This window comes from Acipenser ruthenus, chromosome 11 (genome assembly GCF_902713425.1).
Source record: "Acipenser ruthenus chromosome 11, fAciRut3.2 maternal haplotype, whole genome shotgun sequence".
NCBI classification, from domain to species: Eukaryota; Metazoa; Chordata; class Actinopteri; order Acipenseriformes; family Acipenseridae; genus Acipenser; species Acipenser ruthenus.
The window spans coordinates 2,858,639-2,878,665 of NC_081199.1; the positions used below are offsets into that span (position 1 = coordinate 2,858,639).

The 20,027-nt window shown below is 47.3% G+C and overlaps 1 pseudogene; it reads left to right on the forward strand.

The window, feature by feature from the left end:
* The first annotated feature begins 727 nt into the window (after nucleotides 1–727).
* The window catches only part of LOC117426206 (seizure 6-like protein), a 27,112-nt pseudogene continuing 7,812 nt past the window's right edge, over nucleotides 728–20,027 (forward strand).

A 20,027-nucleotide genomic window follows, 5' to 3' on the forward strand; every position in this document is an offset into this window, starting at 1 on the left:
TCCTATTCAAGGCAGCAACGCCGTTAGACCTGAACGGGTTTTTTGCTTTCCCTTTAATCTCCAGTGGTTCCATATAAACAACCGCAATGTAAATGTGGGGGGTTATGAGACGCACACACAGAAGATGTATGCAGTCCATTGTAACGGTTCCATCAGCCGATGGGGACACTAGTGATTACTGTAAATAAGTCATTTCCAAGATATTTCTCGTAGTTTGCCAATGAGAGAGCTCCTTGGTATTCATTAAATGTTGAAGATTTGATAAATCATAGTTTAATCTTCATTCTTAATTTATTCATGAGGATTTCATGTGGTTCTATCACATCGTGTATAATTCCGCGATGTAACATATTACAAAAGTGTTTCCAAACTTATGGGAGTCATCCATCAATCTTGTAACTGGAATGGGTTATGAGAGGATCTTCCAGCCATTGCGACAATGACGCCGCTGTCAAATTGGTAGAATGTGTGTGTGCGTGCGTGTATGTTTGCGTGTGTGTTACAGTGCGTGTGTGTGCGTGCGTGTATGTTTGCGTGTGTGTTTCAGTGTGTGCGTGCGTGTGTGTGTGTGTGTGTGTGTTTCAGTGTGTGTGTGCGTGCGTGTAAAGACAGTATTGTACTGTGTGTTTGATTGTGCTGGACAGCCCTTGATTTACATGGAGTCCACGTTTGTAATCACCTCGAGCCGTCGTGAGGAGAGGAGGTCTGTGTGCCCGTGGAGCTGCAGATGGTCAGAGAAAACATTCGAGGCGCAGCGCTCTGCCTGGGACAGAGAATCCGAGCTGCACCTGCCAGCCTCCCCAAAGTCAAGGACAGACTGCAGCAAGGGTACAAACAACAGAATCAAATCGGATTTTAAAAAGCTTGATACAAAAACATTTCACCTAGCTGGTCAAGCAAACACACAACCTCTGCAGCAGTGGGGATTTAGAAATAAATATAAAGAAATACTCTGTTCATATCAGATTGTTACATCTCTAGTCTAGTGTATATGTGTGCATTGGTGGAAACAACAACTCCAAACCGGGTCACACTCTCTGCATCCTGCGTGTGTGCAGCACGAGCCTGCCAGCAATCCTGGGAAACGCGTTGCTTTCAAGCATCGCTTCTTCCCGGCAGTGTTGTTGCAGATTGGGGGCTGGTGCGCGGTGTCCTCGCTCGAATTACAGCGAGTCTGCACTTTGCTGAGCCTCGCTGAGCAATCCCTGAGAGACCCCGCTACAAAACCCGGGCAGAACAGTGTGTTTTAAACAATGTTAATAATGATAATAATAATGATTATTATTATTGACAGCCAGGTTTGCTTTGTTTCTGTGTTTAACTTGCCAGTATAATAATTAGAACATTACTCGCCCGAGATGCATGTTCTACCCGTATACGTTCCTCCAACATGTGCAGGTTGGGGGTGTCCGAGAGTATACCTGACCATCGCTTGATGAGAGACAGCAGCCCCGCCTGTTCTTTCCGAATGGTATGTGGATGATCTATATACACTTCAGCATCTGCATACAAACGTGTTGTATGCAGATGCTGAACACTGGCATCCCATAGATACGGATTGATACAATAGTCAAAACATTTAACAGACCTAACCCCAGAAAGAGAAAACTCGGGTCTACCCGGAGCAGTTCCAATAGCTGTGACGAGAGAGAGAGAGAGAGAGAGAGAGAGAGAGAGAGAGAGAGAGAGAGAGAGAGAGAGAGAGATTGTGAGAGCGAGCGAGCGAGCGAGAGACAGAGAGACTGAGAAAGCGTACACTGCAGAGACCTCAGACTACAGGCACGGAGACAGCACACACTACAGAGAAATACAACTCAAAGAGTGGCTATCTCTACTCTTATGAGCACCGAGGAATAACCGCAGAAGGGATTTTATCTCAGAAAACTTTCCCGGTTTGTGGTTCACGGTTCTGGGGGAAGTGAGCGGACTGGACCATGCTGTCGGCTGGTTCTGACAGATTCGGTGTGAGGAGGGTCCTGTCTCTCTCGTTTCTGGTCTGGGGAGTCGGGCTGGCTCAACTGGGAGGTAAGAAGCGTTCTGTCCTGTAGCGTTGAGACGCTGTTTACTCGCGTCAACAGTGCGGGCTGGCTGCTGTCTAACAATGTAACTAAGGTGCTGGACTGCTGGACGGTCCTGTATGTGTCCCCTATACATTTCTGTGCAGGAAAACATTACTGTCGAGTCTGCATTCCCAAGAGGAATCAATGGTAAATCCCTTACCATCGGTTCTCAAAGTTTCCTTTTTCTACTGGGAGTCCTTGAAATTCCAATAATGTAGAGTGGGACATGTTGTACTGCGCTGCCTGTATCTGTAAGCGGTACTGAACAAAGCCCATGGCTGGCTGAGACCAATGCAAAGGACTTGTGTTTGAAGTTGCTTAGAGGACTAATACCAACGTGTACCGTCTCCTGGTGAAGCTCGTGTTTCATGCATTATTCAACTGCCGCAGCACTACGCCTTTCAAGAAACCCACACACTCCGGACTGTGTCCTGACCGCGTGTGGGACAGCGATGCTTGTTGGTTTTCTTTGTAATTACATACCTACTAATTGGCTTTGTGATGGTCTCGCTTTCCATGCTGAATCATAATCCGGGGCTATGGGTTACCGCTTGGCTTTTAAGCTTGAGGGGGATCGGAGACCGTCTCTGCGCTCACACATATATTGTGAACTTGAGTCAATAAAATTAACTGCTGGGAACGGTCTTCTTTCAGGCTGGCTAGCTGGGGTCTGTTATCAAATCACATGCAGAAAGTCATTTACAGATCGAGTCCGGTGCTTTCGTTTTTGCATGTATTTATTTGAATGTACTTGCTTTTTGCTTGCAGTGTGTGTGTGTGTGTGTGTGTGTGTGTGTGTGTGTGTGTGTGTGTGTGTGTGTGTGTGTGTGTGTGTGTATTAACCAGGCGGACTGCGCTTCTGGTTTTTCCAGCTATTGTGTGCAGTTCATCTCTCAGCGTGGCCGTCGCATCCCTCATTTTCATTGGGCAATGTGCCACCGAAAAGCACGCACAGGTGTGTGGTTCCATATCGCTTCAATTAAAAAAAAAATACAGAAAAGCACAGGATAGCTCTCAGTATCTTTACCTGTCACAGAGAGTTCAATTCTCGTCAAAAAAATGTAACACCAGCAACGGTACACAGTGTTGAATTACATTTAACGCTACCCATGTGTTATGACACTACTGTCAATTACCAGTCTAATGAATGTCTAATGATATAGGCTGCATGCTGTATCTATGGTGATAAGAGATCATTAAGGGACCTGTTAAAATCTTATTCATTGCTAAAAAATAAAAGGTGCAGATTGTCGCCCGGGGAACCACGCTATTGAGATCCCGTTTGCAATGCTGTCCTGTCAGACACACACTGCAACACGCAACCTTGCACTCCTATCAACAACCGGGGGGTTATATCTCGGACTTGGGGGGCTGTATACTCTCCTTCAGCGCTCCTGACCATGTCACAAAGGCTCTACTGCTGTCTATGTGCATGCGTGTCAGTCTTTTATCTTTTAAAACACATTTTCACCTGCTTTACAGTTCCGGAGGGATATTTGGTATGTATACACCAAATGAGCGTTAGCGTCTGAAACGCCGAGCTGTAGCACAGCGTGTTTCTTTAATCAAATGATTCATGCTATACGCTCCCTTGGCGAGGCTGCTTTCTTTAGCTATTCGGTTAATTGGGGCATGTGGGGGATCAATAGTGATCGCAGCTGAGGGCTGCTTGTAATTACGTATAGAGATAGCATGTATTTGTTTTAATGATGTGTGTGTTTAGTGTCAGCAAATCCATTTGCAATGCAGATCGACCCACCCCCCCAAACAAACAAAACAAAAACACTGAAATAGGTCACGGCAACATAAGATTTAAAGATACAGTCGCAGCGTTTTTAAGTGCTTCGCCCCGATTAAATACGCGTTGCATCCATGTTAACATGCTTTAGCTGTTTGCTTTCTTTGTCGTCTTGTGTGTGTGATTCTAAAACGCGACCTTGAAGATGTACCGGCTCGGGAGAGTCACAATGCCATCGGAATGACAGGCAGCGCTCCTCGGAGCTCACAAACAGAATTGCGTTAATAATAACACAGGGCGCGCGTGTATCCTCTGGTTATTCACAAAAACTTGCCCTACGGCGGAGGCTACAGACCATGTCAACCAGCAGGTTAAACTGTGTAGATGCTGCACAGATCTGTCACGGGGGAGTTATGACATTGAAACGGTTCATTTGTTAATAATCTGACACCTTTGAGGGGCTCACTTGTTGTGCATTTGGAGTTAAAATAAAATAAGAAAAAAAAGATATGAGAGCAGGGGCCTGGTTTTCCAGTTCCATGGACAGATGCAATGCGGTCTGTCATGTGCTTTTTTTCTGTTCCATAGCTGAAATGACATGCAGGGGGAATGCATTTGGTGTTTGCGTGGCTCAGAGACCTTTCTTTCTCTTTATATGTTGGCTCCATTTTATCAAGGACGGAGGGAAGTTTGAGCATTCCAATGCTGTGCCTGGAGACTTTGTATTTAAAAAATAATTTTATTACAGAAGCAAGGAGCCCCCTGAGACGAGCTGGCGTGTTTTCATGAGATGTATTCCTAGGAGGGTGTTAGAAAAGGACACAGAGGTGTCCCAGGCGTGTCGTGTCATTATTATTATTAACAGCGGCATCAGTGGCACTGTAGTATTCTTACTATAGATGCGTTCAGTGTTTTCTACGCCAGTTGAAATCCTTGTTTAGCTTTAGCTATATCGCGGGTTGAACAAAACCCTAAACATGGTGGAAACAAACGTGCAGATAAAACCAGGCGTGCCGATTGTTGGTGTCTAAAGCAAGGCCATTGATTTTTCTATCTGTATCACAAGGATGAAACACGAGATTGCAAACGATACCGTCAAAAGATACAGTCACGTTCGCTAAGGAAGCATCGCGATTCATCCTGATCGCAGTAAATGGGTTTGTTTTACGAGGCAAGGCTGGGGTGCTGTGTTTTATATGCCTGTCATCCTTTAAGGGTCGCAATGAAATAAACAATGTCTCTGGAGAGACATGAGTGCCATAATAGCCTTTCGACAAACACAGCTCTGTATAATAAGCCCCTTTCACTGAGGAGCTTGATAAGTGTCTGTGGGACTCAAAGTAAAAATGAAAAGCAGGGTTTCTTATCGTTTGATATACAGTTGGTGTATTCTTGGTCCCTGGATTTTCATGTTGGCTTGCTGGCAGTGACACAGGTCTAACATGTTTTAGAAGGCTCCAGAGCGCGCTGTCGTGTTTACTGACGGCAGTGTTTTTAACTATTACACTGGGCACCGAAAGGGTTCCGTTTATAGTGGAGATCTCGTTTCAGCACCTCCGGTCTGGACAGTTCCCTGCCTCGCTCGGCCACAGTCGTGTCTGTCGGCGCCAAGTGACGCGCTGCAGTGAACACTTGACAACCCGCGGCTCAGGAACCGTCTCTTTTAATATATATTTAAACATAGCTCAATGCACAACAGTGGATAATCAGAAAAGCAACTTGTGTAAGACCAGGTTTCTTTGACCTGGCGTGTAAAGCCGTCACTTAAGCAGCTAACCCCAGAGCGCAAACAGCAGCTAAGGCGTGCCAGGTCTAATGGTTGTTCGGTAAGATAAATGGTTATTGTGTAACGAATCATTCACCCAAATACACAGTGTAATAATGTGTTACATCTCTACACGCTTTTACAGTTTAATGCGATACAATGTTTAGCTGTAAATAAGCAGTAGTGTGGAGTAGTGGTTAGGGCTCTACACGCTTTTACAGTTTAATGCGATACAATGTTTAGCTGTAAATAAGCAGCAGTGTGGAGTAGTGGTTAGGGCTCTGGACTCTTGACCAGAGGGTTGTGGGTTCAATCCCCAGTGGGGGACACTGCTGTTGTACCCTTGAGCAAGGTACTTTACCTAGATTACTCCAGTAAAAACCCAACTGTATAAATGGGTAATTGTATGTAAAAATAATGTGATATCTGTATAATGTGAAATCGTGTAACAATTGTAAGTCGCCCTGGATAAGGGCGTCTGCTAAGAAATAAATAAAAAAAATATCAAATTACAAAAATAATATTAACTATTTTATTTTATTAAAAACAAACAAACATGTAACTAGGAAATGCCAGGTCGTTTCTGCTTAACTATTAGAATTCTATTTTCAAAAATAGTGAGATAGCAGCTGTTTTTACTATTCCAGAAAACTGGTCTAGTTCAATGAGCTCCGCCCAGCACCGCGCTCTGTGTTTCCGCTTCAGCGATTATGCATCGCGGGGGCATTTAAGCGAAACTGGATTTAATGAAGATGGACGCGTGTTCACAACGAATTGGGAGACGAGCGGAGTTCTGATCCCACCTGCCCTAATCCCAAAGGACAGTCCATCCGGAGGCTCTAATATCAACGTTTTTCTTTGCATTATTATTAATAATATTATGACGCCAGCAGTATTTTCAGTACTGTGTATCTAAAACGTTGCATTTCTTACTTAAATCCACGTCGCACTGTAAACCAAAATGTTTAAGAATCAAATCTTAAGCAAATGGTTTTGAACACGTGTTTTGTATTTTGTTTTATACACTGTAATGTTCTTTCGTTTTGGTGACACAACTTTATTCGGTCTGTTTTGGTTTTTATTTGTGTTTCTGAAGTGCTGTATATTCTCAAACAATTCAGATAAACACGCTAAGACGCGTTTAAAATGTACAAGATGTACGATTTCATTGTTAGGATATTCGGCTTCACATTCTAGCTGTTTATTGATAGTAGGCTGCATAGTGTTTGTTTTGAACGGCGTGTTTAGCTGCACCATTAAGAAATAGCTCCTAATGAGGTTCCCAGCTTACACTCCGACAGAGCCGCCCTGCGGAATGAACGCGGCGCCGCTTGCGATGCGGTGTTGTGTGGTGATAACATTTCCTAAGGGTAACAGCGTGCGCTGTCGTTACCATGCAGCACGATCAGTAATTATCCCCGGATAATGATACAGAACGAGTTGGTATCATTCTTCTCTCCTTTCTGTTGCTCCCTTCTTATCTAATATGCGCCTATTAGTACTACATGACTAATTATAACGCACCTGGCAGGTGAGTGTTAAAGCTGATAGCTGTGTGCCGAAAGACGCATTTCTGTGCCATCTCCAGTATATACAACAGAAGGTTCTATATAATTAGTTCTATAAGGAGCCAAGCATCACCAGGGTTACATAATTCCACATTTTTTGGTTTTATCTCAGCGAGATTCTCTTGGTACAGTTATACACACACACACACACGCACGCACGCACGCACGCACACACACACACACATTTATTACACCTCAAGATATGTCATTTATTTACTTGAAGGAAAAGCTCAGGGTGTGAGAATTTTGATTAATTGATTGATTCTGGGTTTAAATTAACCTGGTCTGAATTGTTGACCTGCTTTGTCCTGCACCTAGAGCTGGTTTATTAAATCTCCAGTGGAAAGGCGTTGTTATAATGATGAGTTAATTCACGCAGGAGAGAACCAGCATCATTGCATTGAATATGAGGGAAGAGTCAGTGTGTTAAAAATAACTTCAGAAGCCCCAGTTAATTCACACATGAGAGAGATTCCACATCGCATTAAAAAACACACATTCTCTGATTACAACCAAAGCAGGTTTGTTTGGTATTTAATACCAATTGTTGTGCCTTGGCATTCTTGCATTGCAGCCTGCTGAATGTGGGCAGAATATCATCTGCTTAGAAATTCCCTTCAGATGAGAAGAATGACTGCTCGGGTAACTCCTGGGGTCAGAGCAGATTAAGGAGGAAACTGGCTGTGCACTATCATCTGGCATCTGCTTCACATTAACACAGCTCAACTAGGTGATGACAAGAAGCAGGGCAAACTGCAGCGGCATTGTGACAGCGTGCAACAAAAAGCCTCCCAAAACAGGAAGGGTCTAGCTAACAGAAGCACTGCTCAATCACCCGACCATGAAGACAAAATACAGCAATACCAGCCCTGACTGAACCAGGTATAGCACCTGACCTTCATTTATCACACCCCTGCACTGCACTGCACTGCGCCGTTGTCCAGGGTTTTCTGTGACTCTGGAGCCCGTGCTGTGAATGCTTTCTGCTCGAAGGACGCGGTGCTGTGCTGCGTGTGATGTAACTCTAATGCAGTGAGAGAGTTATGGTTCGGTCTAATGAAAAGCGCTTGCCTTTGGACAGAGTGTGTTTCAGAACCCGGTGCCCATTAGACCGTGGCAATCCATTAGCCGTGTAGACAATGTGATGGGTCTGATAGGGGCCATGTCTAACACTGAGCTCCGGACTGCGGGACTCACAAGAGGGAGGGATGCAGCAGAAAAGGGGTTGCTGTAAATCCTGATTTTATTACAATCAGTGCAGTTAGCTACTCTCTGATAACATGTGGGTTTTCAAACTGAAAGGTTCACCACACGAGTCAGGTATGGTATTCAGATCTTACTGCATTATAATTAGTGAGGCTGTGTGGTCCAGTGGTTAAAGAAAAGGACATGTAACCAGGAGGTCCCCGGTTCAAATCCCACCTCAGCCACTGACTCATTGTGTGACCCTGAGCAAGTCACTTAACCTCCTTGTGCTCCGTCTTTCGGGTGAGACGTAGTTGTAAGTGACTCTGCAGCTGATGCATAGTTCACACACCCTAGTCTCTGTAAGTCGCCTTGGATAAAGGCGTCTGCTAAATAAACAAACAATAATAATTAAGCCAGCATGTTTATTTTCTATTTCCTATCGAGTCATTAGAAAAATGAAATCAACACCACTTCAAGCAGAATTTAATTCTGCCCACTGAAAGAAATTACAAAGACATGAAAGAGGAGAACAGAATTGTTTGCTCTTGTACATTCAACACTACAAGACACTCGCTTTCCTTCTTTTATTTAGGATTGTTTAATTGTTGTACACCAAGCAGTAAAAACAAGCCGTTAATGCCTCTGTGTTTCTCGAAAACGTCTGAAGGAGAGCTTCCTGATTTATCCGACCTTCATTTCCGTCCCTGCGGAGATGAGAGGAGCTCGTTTTTTGGGGGGAGTCTGTCAAGCGTTTCCAGGGAATTACAATGGAAGCTTGGCTGTACCGCTCTCTGGAGTGTATCGTGATTGGCCCCCCTGTGCCAGCCTGGGGCCCCCAATGGGACGGCATCCACAGTGTCATCTTGTGAAGATGGATACCACGAGTCTGAGCTCACATTGAGCGTATGATGCTGTCTTTTAGAGTGATACTCTTGTTTTCAATGATGTGAAATGACTGCTGTCTGTTTCTGGTCATCTTGCCAGGACACTCAAGTAAACGAGGCCTCGGTCTCTGGGACCTGAAGGAAGCAGATACCTGCTCTCAACAGCTTGAAATGCGCAGATGTGATTGTGGTTTCTTCAAGAGAATTTGAGAGGCACCTTGAAAAAGCAGCCGCACCAGTACCGTCCCATTGGTGACCCCTAATTTCACATTTCAGTGTATTTTTTTTTTATCACATTTAGAACATGCTTTACACACGCTAAGCTAGTCTGCAGCTGTTGCTTTAAAAAAAAACGAGACAACGTTCCTGTCGCATTTGATAAATGAGCCTGAAAAAAAAAAGTGTTTCTGTATTTCTTTTAAGTGCTAATGTGCAGAGTCCCACTCGCTAAAGCGTTACTAAAACTGTAATGTGATCTTCGGGGGGGAAATAGGTGTTAAATTAAAAATCACAAAGATGAATGACTCTGGATGGACGGTGTCTGTTCAATGACAAGCGCCTGGAAAATAAAGCGATTACCTGTGTCACACCTGGGATTAATGTGCTGGTCCCTGTAGACAAGAAAGAGACTCTGCAGAGACCTGGAAGTAATCTATACTGCGTGCACACTGTGTGCTGTGCATCAGTGCCGCTGTGCATTGAGGCTGCTCCCCAGGTCACAATTCAAGCTTAGAATAAGCAAGCACCAGCCGTGTCACCGGCACGCTGTCCTGTCACGAGAACAGAGTCTCTGAGGAGATGCAGCTCCACGGTATTAATGACACAAGCCTCTGTCTCCAATCCACACTGCACACCCTGTCCAGGGACGCTAATTCACTCCAGCTGCAGCTATCACAGGTGCTATCACTTATATTGTGTGTGTGTGTCTCTTAATTAAAATACAGCTTTATTAGTTACTCCAAGCACTGAAGAATGCATTAACGAGGAAAAAAAAAGCTTAAGTAGCCCGGTGGTTAGAGCACTGGACTGCATTGTGGAGGCTTTGGGTTCCAGTTGCTTGAGAGAACGGTAATGTTTTTTGCTTTCTGTCAGCTCCCATCACTGTTTTTCTGACTCAGTCACATTAAAATACATCCAGCAGAGCTCCTCATTGAGAGTCTGGATTTATGTTAACGCAACGTGTTCATTTTTAGAGCAGCCAGCCTGGAAAATGAATGTGCTGTGAACACTTTTTATTGCAGAACACATTACACACCCGAGGCGATGGATTGATCCCAAAACGTCAGCTCCTTGTTCCACTTAAAGCTGCCTCTGAAAGATGACACAGTAAATGAGTACAGGACACAACCCAGTAAAGGAATGCACTGAGAGTTACATGAGTAACATACCAGAATACTGAGAACCAATACAATGCTTCCACTGATCATCACAAAGGTGCATCACAAGCCACGACTATACCTAACTCCCTGGATCTCATCTTAACCCTGAATACAGTCTGCCACGGTGCATTTGCAGTTATGCACACTATGATTTCTACCATGCTTACTCTTTGTAAGCCTGGTAGAAGCATGGTGTTCAGGGCAGCTAGCTCGATGGACCAGCGAGTGCCAGTCCCTTTATTTCGAGAGGCTCAGGGAGGAGCTACAGAGGAGCGGAGTGGCTGTTTTTAGCTCAGTAAGAGACTGTGGCAGACTGTTCAAATGAAAGTAATTGATTTCCAGTGTGCTTGCTAATGCTGTTCCCCAGGGCTCCTGTATCCCAGCCTGAATCTCACGGCCTGCAGACTGGCTCCTTTTCAGAAGAAATAAAAACATTGTGCGCCTTCCCGTTAATTTAATGCAGCTTCATCTTGGTAAAAACCAAAAAAAAACTAAAACAGAAGAATGTTTTCGAGTTTGAGAAATCAGGGAAGCAGCTGGTTACATTCAGGTGTCTTGTAGCGTTCTGTGACATTTTTTTCTCACAAAGCCCCTGTGCCTCTCCTGTGCAGAGTCTATATGGATTGGTTTTTGCTGTTGTTCTGCGGTGGTTTTGTGTTTTGCAGTAACTTGAGGGCATGCTCCAGGGAAGCTCGTGAGTCTGCAGTGCTGGCAGTCAGGCTGCTGTTGTGTAATTGTGTGGCAGAGCTGCAAAGTATTATACCTTGGAGACAACAACCCCAAGGCTGGCACCTCATTGAGAGGATTACACCTGGTGATGCACCGGAGACCTGCGCAGGGAGGGCAGGGTCAGGAGATGAGATGATACTCAAATTCACATCTGGAACTCACAATCAAATCTCTTTTCACAGGGCCAGCGCTGTGTCTCCTTAAACAGTCACACAATCACACATACAAATGGATTGTAATAGATTAAGCTAAGCTTTTGCTAATACATTAATCTACAGTTATGCAAAGCATTAAATTGTCACACTATAATGTTAACTCTAAGACAGTGTATTCTAGTGAGTTAGAACTGAGAGATTGTGAAGCAGTGTGGTCTAGTGGTTAGAGCTGAGGGACTGGGAGGCAGTGTGGTCTAGTGGTTAGAGCTGAGAGACTAGGAGGCAGTGTGGTCTAGTGGTTAGAGCTGAGGGACTGGGAGGCAGTGTGGTCTAGTGGTTAGAGCTGAGAGATTGTGAAGCAGTGTGGTCTAGTGGTTAGAGCTGAGGGACTGGGAGGCAGTGGCCTGGAGATTAGAGCTAGAGGGTATAGGGGTTATTACAGGTAAGCTGTGGGTAAAGTGGTGAGCTCCAGAACCAATCACAGGACTGAACCACCCGCCAGCCACACTGCGCTCACAGCATGCCTTCTATACAAGCAGCAGCAGCAGCAGCATATTCAAATAAGTGATTCAGCTCAAAGTCATTCTGTTTGCTGTAATTTGCTGACCCATTACCTGCTAAGTAGAACACAGCCAGGTACTCTTAACTGTATTGCAAACCAGCAGGGTCTGTCTGGAGTAATTACATGGAGCGGAGTCCTCGCGGAGCTGTGTAGATATGAGTGTGATTTACAAAGCGGGAGGTAGGTTTCAAGCATGCGGGGGGGGGGGGGGGTCATTGATGAGGGGTGGGGGGACACTGCCCCGACCTCTACTTCCGATCTCCCGCCTCTTGGCTGGTTTGTGGGGCACGATCTGGTTTTATGTGCCTCGTGTGACGAAGCATTCTCAGGGTGCATGGCTCGGAGATTGTCTTCCCCTGCAGGCAGCGTCAGACCGCTACATCTCAGCAATGGGGTCAGATAGGCAGAGTCTGATGGCTGTTGACTCTTGAGACAAACAGAACCTGGGTTACCGTAGAGATCACCCGTGGCAACGGAAACTGTGTGTGTTCCAGAATAAGTGAATGAATGAATCCAGTAATCTCTCTACACACATCTGACAGGCATTGCAGAGGTACTCCTGTCTCAGAATTACATAGAGAGCTGCAGTTAAAGCAATGTTGCAAAAAGATCATTTATTAATAATAATAATAATAATAATAATAATAATAATAATAATAATAATAATAATAATAATAATAATAATAATAATAATAACAGGCATTGATTTAGGATGATGGGGATGCATTGGTTAGTCAGCCTGCCCCTGCTGGTTTGTCATCCCGTGTCCTCTGTGCATGTCCTTATAGTGCTGGAGCTTGGCAGTCCTCAGCGATCCAGTGAGCGACACAGAGCAGAGCTTCATTCTAGAATCCAATCAGGATTTTAATGAAACAATCTGCAGGCTCTCTGCAGGTCGCCGCTGTCCGGGCTAACTTCATTACAGCGACGTGTCAGTGAGCCCCCCCTCTCCATCAGGACACGGGAGGCAGGCGCTGACCCGGAACACGCTCCCGCACTCGGGAATTGTTTTCCTGACTGTTATTTACACCCACTCAGCGGGCGGTGATGTTCTGGAGTGAGCAGCGTTGTCTCTCTGTGTCCTTCAGTAAGAGGAACAAGCCAACGCTGGAGGACTGCCAAGCGCCAGCAGGCAGCTCTGCCTCCGACCTGAAGGAGAACGAGACAGCCTTTCTCTGATGATAAGCTGCGTGTTGCTGCCTGGTAATGGCCTCATTATACGGAGGACAAGCAAACGACAAAGTACTTTTTATTTGATTCAAGCTTTTATTTCATAGCTCTGCATCTAGAACAGAGCTGTTTGGTTTACTGGCTAGAGTTGAGAGGCTGGGAGGGAGGCAGGGTGTCCTAGTGTTTAGAGCTGAGAGGCTGGGAGGGAGGCAAGGTGTCCTAGTGTTTAGAGCTGCAGGACTGGGAGGGAGGCAGGGATTGGATTATTCCAGGGATTCAATGTTTTACTGTATATTCCTTACACACAGCAAACAGAAAACTCTGACAGCACAGCCACTGAGCCACAGTCAGCAATTTAAAAAATATATTCACTTGGAAAGTGATGACTTGAGCTGCTCTGTGCACTAAAAAGAATGGGCAGCCTGCCCGGCGAGGTGCCGTGGGCTCTGTGCTCCTCTGGTGTGATTGAGGGACCCTGCAGACTCTCTACAGAGTGAGCTGAGCTCCTGTATGCATGAACCCCAGCCAGGCTTCTCCTTGCAAACACTGCTTATTACTGCAGGCTGGCTCATGTTGTAGTGGTTTGGGCTCTGAATGCACATCACTGTGTCCAGCTGCAAATTCTGATCAGTCGCCCATTGTGAGCATTGTAAGGTGTGACGGAAATTCATACAAGGATCTGTGAAGTCTTTGATTGCTTCATGTTTGTACAATCTCCTTTCTGCCCGGGGCTAATAGAAAATGCTACAGGCTTGAGAAAGAGTGTGTGTGTGTGTCTGTGTGTCTGTGTGTGTGTGTGTGGGCAGGTATTACTATCAATGTATGGACAAAATTTTAGAAAATGTCCTCACAAAGATAATAACTCCCTGACTCCCTGACTCCCTGACTCCCTGACTCCTGACTCCCTGACTCCCTGACTCCCTGACTCCCTGACTCACTGACTCCCTGACTCCCTGACTCCCTGACTCCATGACTCCTGACTCCCTGACTCCTGACTCTGGACTCCCTGACTCCTGGTTCCCTGACTCCTGAATCCTGACTCCCTAACTCCAGACTCCTGACTCCATGACTTCTGACTCCCTGACTCCCAGACTCCTGACTCCATGACTTCTGACTCCCTGACTCCCTGACTCCTGACTCCCTGACTCCCTGACTCCTGACTCCCTGACTCCTGACTCCTGGCTCCCCGACTCCTGACTCCCTGACTCCTGACTCCCTGACTCCCTGACTTCCTGACTCCTGACTCCTGACTCCTGACTCCCTGACTCCCTGACTCCTGACTCCCTGACTCCATGAATCCTGACTCCCTAACTCCAGACTCCTGGCTCCCTGACTCTAGGATTGTGTGGCTTCTTCCGCACTCCATAATCCTGACAAATATGAGAACAGTGTATCCATTTCTTAGACATTCAGATCATGAGCTCATCGAGATTACATTTCATATTTCTGTCAGGATGCCATGCAGCTTGGCTTGCAACAGCCAGGAGCTGCTTGAAGCTTTAATTACACCAGGCAACCCGTTCCACTGATCAGCAGCCAGAGATATGAGGAGGGAGGAGGGGGATCGGGGCAGCAGAGCTGCTAAAGCTGGCTACTGTAGCTTCAGCAGGGAGACTGGAGAGACCTGACAGTGCTAGTGTAGGTGCTGTGAGCTGCTGCGAGATGCAGCTCCAGGTGGTTCACATACCACTCTCACACCTGAGAGGCTGAGAGGGAAGCAAGAAAAATGAACTGAAGAGAGGGAGTTAAAGAGAAAGAAAATACAATGACCCCAGTGGAGAGTGAAGCTAATGAGAGAGAGAGGGGTGCAGGCTGTCTCAGCTGCAGCAGCATTGCTAGCGTTACAGTGAAGAGCGTGAAAACAGCAGGGTATGGTAATGTTGTTTAATAGGATTGGCTCAACCAGCAGCATACGGCTTAGAGATCCCAACAGAAGGGATATCAGGATGCACTGTGCTGCTTTATAATACCCTCCCTACTTAATAAGCACTGAAACAGTACTGTCATTCTGCACCTTAACAATGAGCACTAGACTAAACACTCAGCTCTCCAGCGCTGTCACTCCCCTGCACCTTAACGACAAGCATTAGTGTAAGCACTCCACTCTCAGCTCTCCAGCACTGTGAACTCCCAGAGCTATGATTCTATGTTCTTTAATGAAGCGGGGCAGAATGCAGAGCTGGTGGTGGGGAGACGAGTGTCTGGCAGTGTTTGGATTAGGATCAGGATGGGGAGCCCTCATTAGCAGGCTCTTTGATTCTTGAGCTGCTCTGCGCTGTGATGAAGGGATTTCCATGTGCTGCTGATCAGAGCCGCACAGCGTCCCCTCGCCTCCCAGAAACAGCTGCTGCAGAACAGGCTCTCTCCCTCTCTCTTTCCCCTTTGTAATTCTGCACGGATGGTGCTTCTCCCACGCTGTGCATTCACTGCGCTTCACAATACTCGTATATTTTGCAATGCTTCACCTGGCCATTCTATTGCATTTCGGTTCCAGTTAACTATGAAAGGGTCTTCACCTGCTCCTGCAGCGAAATGATTGAACACTTTAGGAAAGTGTGAAAATATTTGGAGGTTTTGTTGAGCAGCAGGCTGGGGAGTCATTGCATTCCCAGTGCGTCTCCCAGTGGAGATCCCAGCAGAACAATTAGCAGACCCCAGCAGGACCTGACGATGATAAGGATGTAGCACGGTACTTTTATTATTTGGACACACCTGCCATGTTAAAATAAGAAAGATCTACCAATGGCTCCTAGCAGTGCAGCTAGTCTTGTGCTACTATTGCTTACAGCAGAATTGTTGCATTGCTGCTGAAGATCAGTTGCCAAAAGTATGCAAGTTTTTATAAAAATGATGTTGAGAAACAAATACAATGTTTTCTCTAAAGCTGCATTTTAATAGCGCGACTCAGCCTGGCTCGACAGTTAGTCTTCCTACAGGCTGAAATGTGTTGATTAGGAGCACCATGAAAGTGCAAATGCATTACAGAAATCTGCATTCACCGGTGAAGATTAAAGACAGCTTGGAAGACAGAATGTCCATGGCTTGATAATGCTGAAAAGGAACAGCAAACAAATGCAAAGCAGTCTTGTTGAGTCCAAATGCCTTTACCTCTTCTTGTGTATTTATGCAAACTGGGCTTGCACAGAGCGGGGAGCTCAGTAATGAGGTGGAAATGTGATCTGAAGCTGTGTGTTTAGCCTGTGCATTCTGCTGGGTGTATTACTGAGCAGGAAAAATAAAAGCATAACCCTGTTCATACCTAATCCTGTCTGTGGGGCTTGTAAAGCTCGGATCTCCATTTCTCATTAAAAACTGTCATTTAATATCCCCCTCACTTCAGGATCCTGCTCATTATATCATGCCGAATGCGTGGGACTGAGGACAGCGCGCTAATCAGAGGCTCTCTGGAATAGGCACTGCTGCATTAACTAGGGCAGTGGGGGAGCTCAGGGACTGGGAGTGATTCTTTACATGATAACAGCAATATTGCAACGCCTGTTTTTAGAGCGCAGGACTGGGAGACTGATACAGTTAGGTTTAGGGGTGAGCTGAGGGACTGGGAGAGGGGCAGCGTGGTGTGTCTCAGGACTGGGAGACTGGTACAGTTAGGTTTAGGGGTGAGCTGAGGGACTGGGAGAGAGGCAGCGTGGTGTGTCTCAGGACTGGGAGACTGGTGCAGTTAGGTTTAGGGGTGAGCTGAGGGACTGGGAGAGAGGCAGCGTGGTGTGTCTCAGGACTGGGAGACTGGTACAGTTAGGTTTAGGGGTGAGCTGAGGGACTGGGAGAGAGGCAGCGTGGTGTGTCTCAGGACTGGGAGACTGGTACAGTTAGGTTTAGGGGTGAGCTGAGGGACTGGGAGAGAGGCAGCGTGCTGTGTCTCAGGACTGGGAGACTGGTACAGTTAGGTTTAGGGGTGAGCTGAGGGACTGGGAGAGAGGCAGCGTGGTGTGTCTCAGGACTGGGAGACTGGTGCAGTTAGGTTTAGGGGTGAGCTGAGGGACTGGGAGAGAGGCAGCGTGGTGTGTCTCAGGACTGGGAGACTGGTACAGTTAGGTTTAGGGGTGAGCTGAGGGACTGGGAGAGGGGCAGCGTGGTGTGTCTCAGGACTGGGAGACTGGTACAGTTAGGTTTAGGGGTGAGCTGAGGGACTGGGAGAGGGGCAGCGTGGTGTGTCTCAGGACTGGGAGACTGGTACAGTTAGGTTTAGGGGTGAGCTGAGGGACTGGGAGAGAGGCAGCGTGGTGTGTCTCAGGACTGGGAGACTGGTGCAGTTAGGTTTAGGGGTGAGCTGAGGGACTGGGAGAGAGGCAGCGTGGTGTGTCTCAGGACTGGGAGACTGGTACAGTTAGGTTTAGGGGTGAGCTGAGGGACTGGGAGAGAGGCAGCGTGGTGTGTCTCAGGACTGGGAGACTGGTACAGTTAGGTTTAGGGGTGAGCTGAGGGACTGGGAGAGAGGCAGCGTGCTGTGTCTCAGGACTGGGAGACTGGTACAGTTAGGTTTAGGGGTGAGCTGAGGGACTGGGAGAGAGGCAGCGTGGTGTGTCTCAGGACTGGGAGACTGGTGCAGTTAGGTTTAGGGGTGAGCTGAGGGACTGGGAGAGAGGCAGCGTGCTGTGTCTCAGGACTGGGAGACTGGTACAGTTAGGTTTAGGGGTGAGCTGAGGGACTGGGAGAGAGGCAGCGTGGTGTGTCTCAGGACTGGGAGACTGGTACAGTTAGGTTTAGGGGTGAGCTGAGGGACTGGGAGAGAGGCAGCGTGCTGTGTCTCAGGACTGGGAGACTGGTACAGTTAGGTTTAGGGGTGAGCTGAGGGACTGGGAGAGAGGCAGCGTGGTTCAGAATCTCCGAATCTCCCTCCCAGTTCTCTGAGAAACAGGGAGCCACTGCAGGTCAGCTCAGACTGGGCTTCTGTCTAGTTGGTGCAGAGTGCTGAGCTGAGACCGATCGCTCAATGCTGCTGGAATGAACTCACCACCCTGCTGTGTTAGCAGGAGGTCTGAATCAGCACACAGAGATTGTGTTTAAATTGAATTAAGCACGCAGGCTCAGAAGACAAATGATTTGTGCATGTGCTTGTGTGTGCATGTTTATTCCATTCTTAATCGATTGCTGTGGCTCTAAAGAAAGATCACTACATTATGCAATCCCACACGACCGTGTTTCAGTTTAATGACTCTTTTTTTGGTGCCAGCACTCTCCTTTCTCCCTGTCTCGCTGCCCCTCTGTCTCTCTGTCAACCCTTGAACCTTCTAAGAGGTTGTACATTGCGTTCGGTCATAAATCAGTGCCGGGATGTGCAAATTGAAACAGCATCAATTTAATGAACTGGCTTGCAGATTCCCTGAGTTCTCTGTGCTGGACTGAACTCTCATGTCTCCAGTACTCTACTGCACTGTATAAATGTGAGGCCTCGAAGATTCTACATTCTAATTCAGAATTCTATGTCAGGCTGCAGCTGACAGCAGTCATTTATTAGACTCAAGCACCCAGCTCACTGAAGCAGAACAGCATTGCATTCCTATAGACAGGACATGTTAGCGGACGCAGAGCCAAGCTTCTCTTTATATATATATTATATATATTCAATTTAAATGATAACATTTTCAATAACATTCTAGTAAAAAAGGCTTTACTTGAGCTACCCCTGCATGCTATAGATGAAGACTCTCTCTCTTGAGCTACCCCTGCATGCTACAGATGAAGGCTCTCTCTCTCTTGAGCTACCCCTGCATGCTATAGATGAAGACTCTCTCTCTTGAGATACCCCTGCATGCTATAGATGAAGACTCTCTCTCTTGAGATACCCCTGCATGCTATAGATGAAGACTCTCTCTCTCTTGAGCTACCCCTGCATGCTATAGATGAAGACTCTCTCTCTTGAGATACCCCTGCATGCTATAGATGAAGACTCTCTCTCTTGAGATACCCCTGCATGCTATAGATGAAGACTCTCTCTCTCTTGAGCTACCCCTGCATGCTATAGATGAAGACTCTCTCTCTTGAGCTACCCCTGCATGCTATAGATGAAGACTCTCTCTCTTGAGCTACCCCTGCATGCTATAGATGAAGACTCTCTCTCTCTTGAGCTACCCCTGCATGCTATAGATGAAGACTCTCTCTCTTGTCTTTCCAGCTGGAGAGTTGGAAGGGGGCCCCATGCCTTCGAGGGGGCCTCCAGCCGGGGGGGGCTGCAGAGACACTCCGCAGCGCGCTGGCCAGTGGCGGGGGAGCCCTGTCCCGCAGGCAGGAGCTGCTGGAGTCGGTGCTGCGCCAGGAGGGGGCGCTGCTCTCCACTGCCCTCCCCGACGAGCTGCTGCCCAGACAGATCCTCCCAGGGGGAGCGAGCTGGCGGAAACCCCTCTCCCAGAAACAGATCAACACGGCCCGCAAGAGGCTCCGGCTCCAGACCACCACAGTACCCCTGCCCCGCCCCTCCCTGGAGCCCCTCCCCTCACACCCTCCCCCCGCCTCCCTGCCTCCGCCCACCAACCCCCCCGCCACGCACAGGCCCCGCCTCCTGGGGGACACCATCGCCATGACGACGGAGGCCAAGCCCACCAGTGGGAACCCTCCCAGTCCTACCCTCTCCTCCCCCTCACTTCAGATCAGCCCCTACACCTCCCCCCCTGACCCCCCCACCCTGCACACCAATCCGCCCCAGCCAAGCAGTGCAGCACCCTCCTGGGGTCTGCCACTGAACAGCACAGCCGTGACGAAGGGAGTGGAGGAGGAGGAGGAGAGCAACACCTCCACCATCATCATCACCACTGTCATCTCAACAGAGAACACGCCAGGTAACTGTCTGTCTGTCTGTCTGTCTGTCATCTCC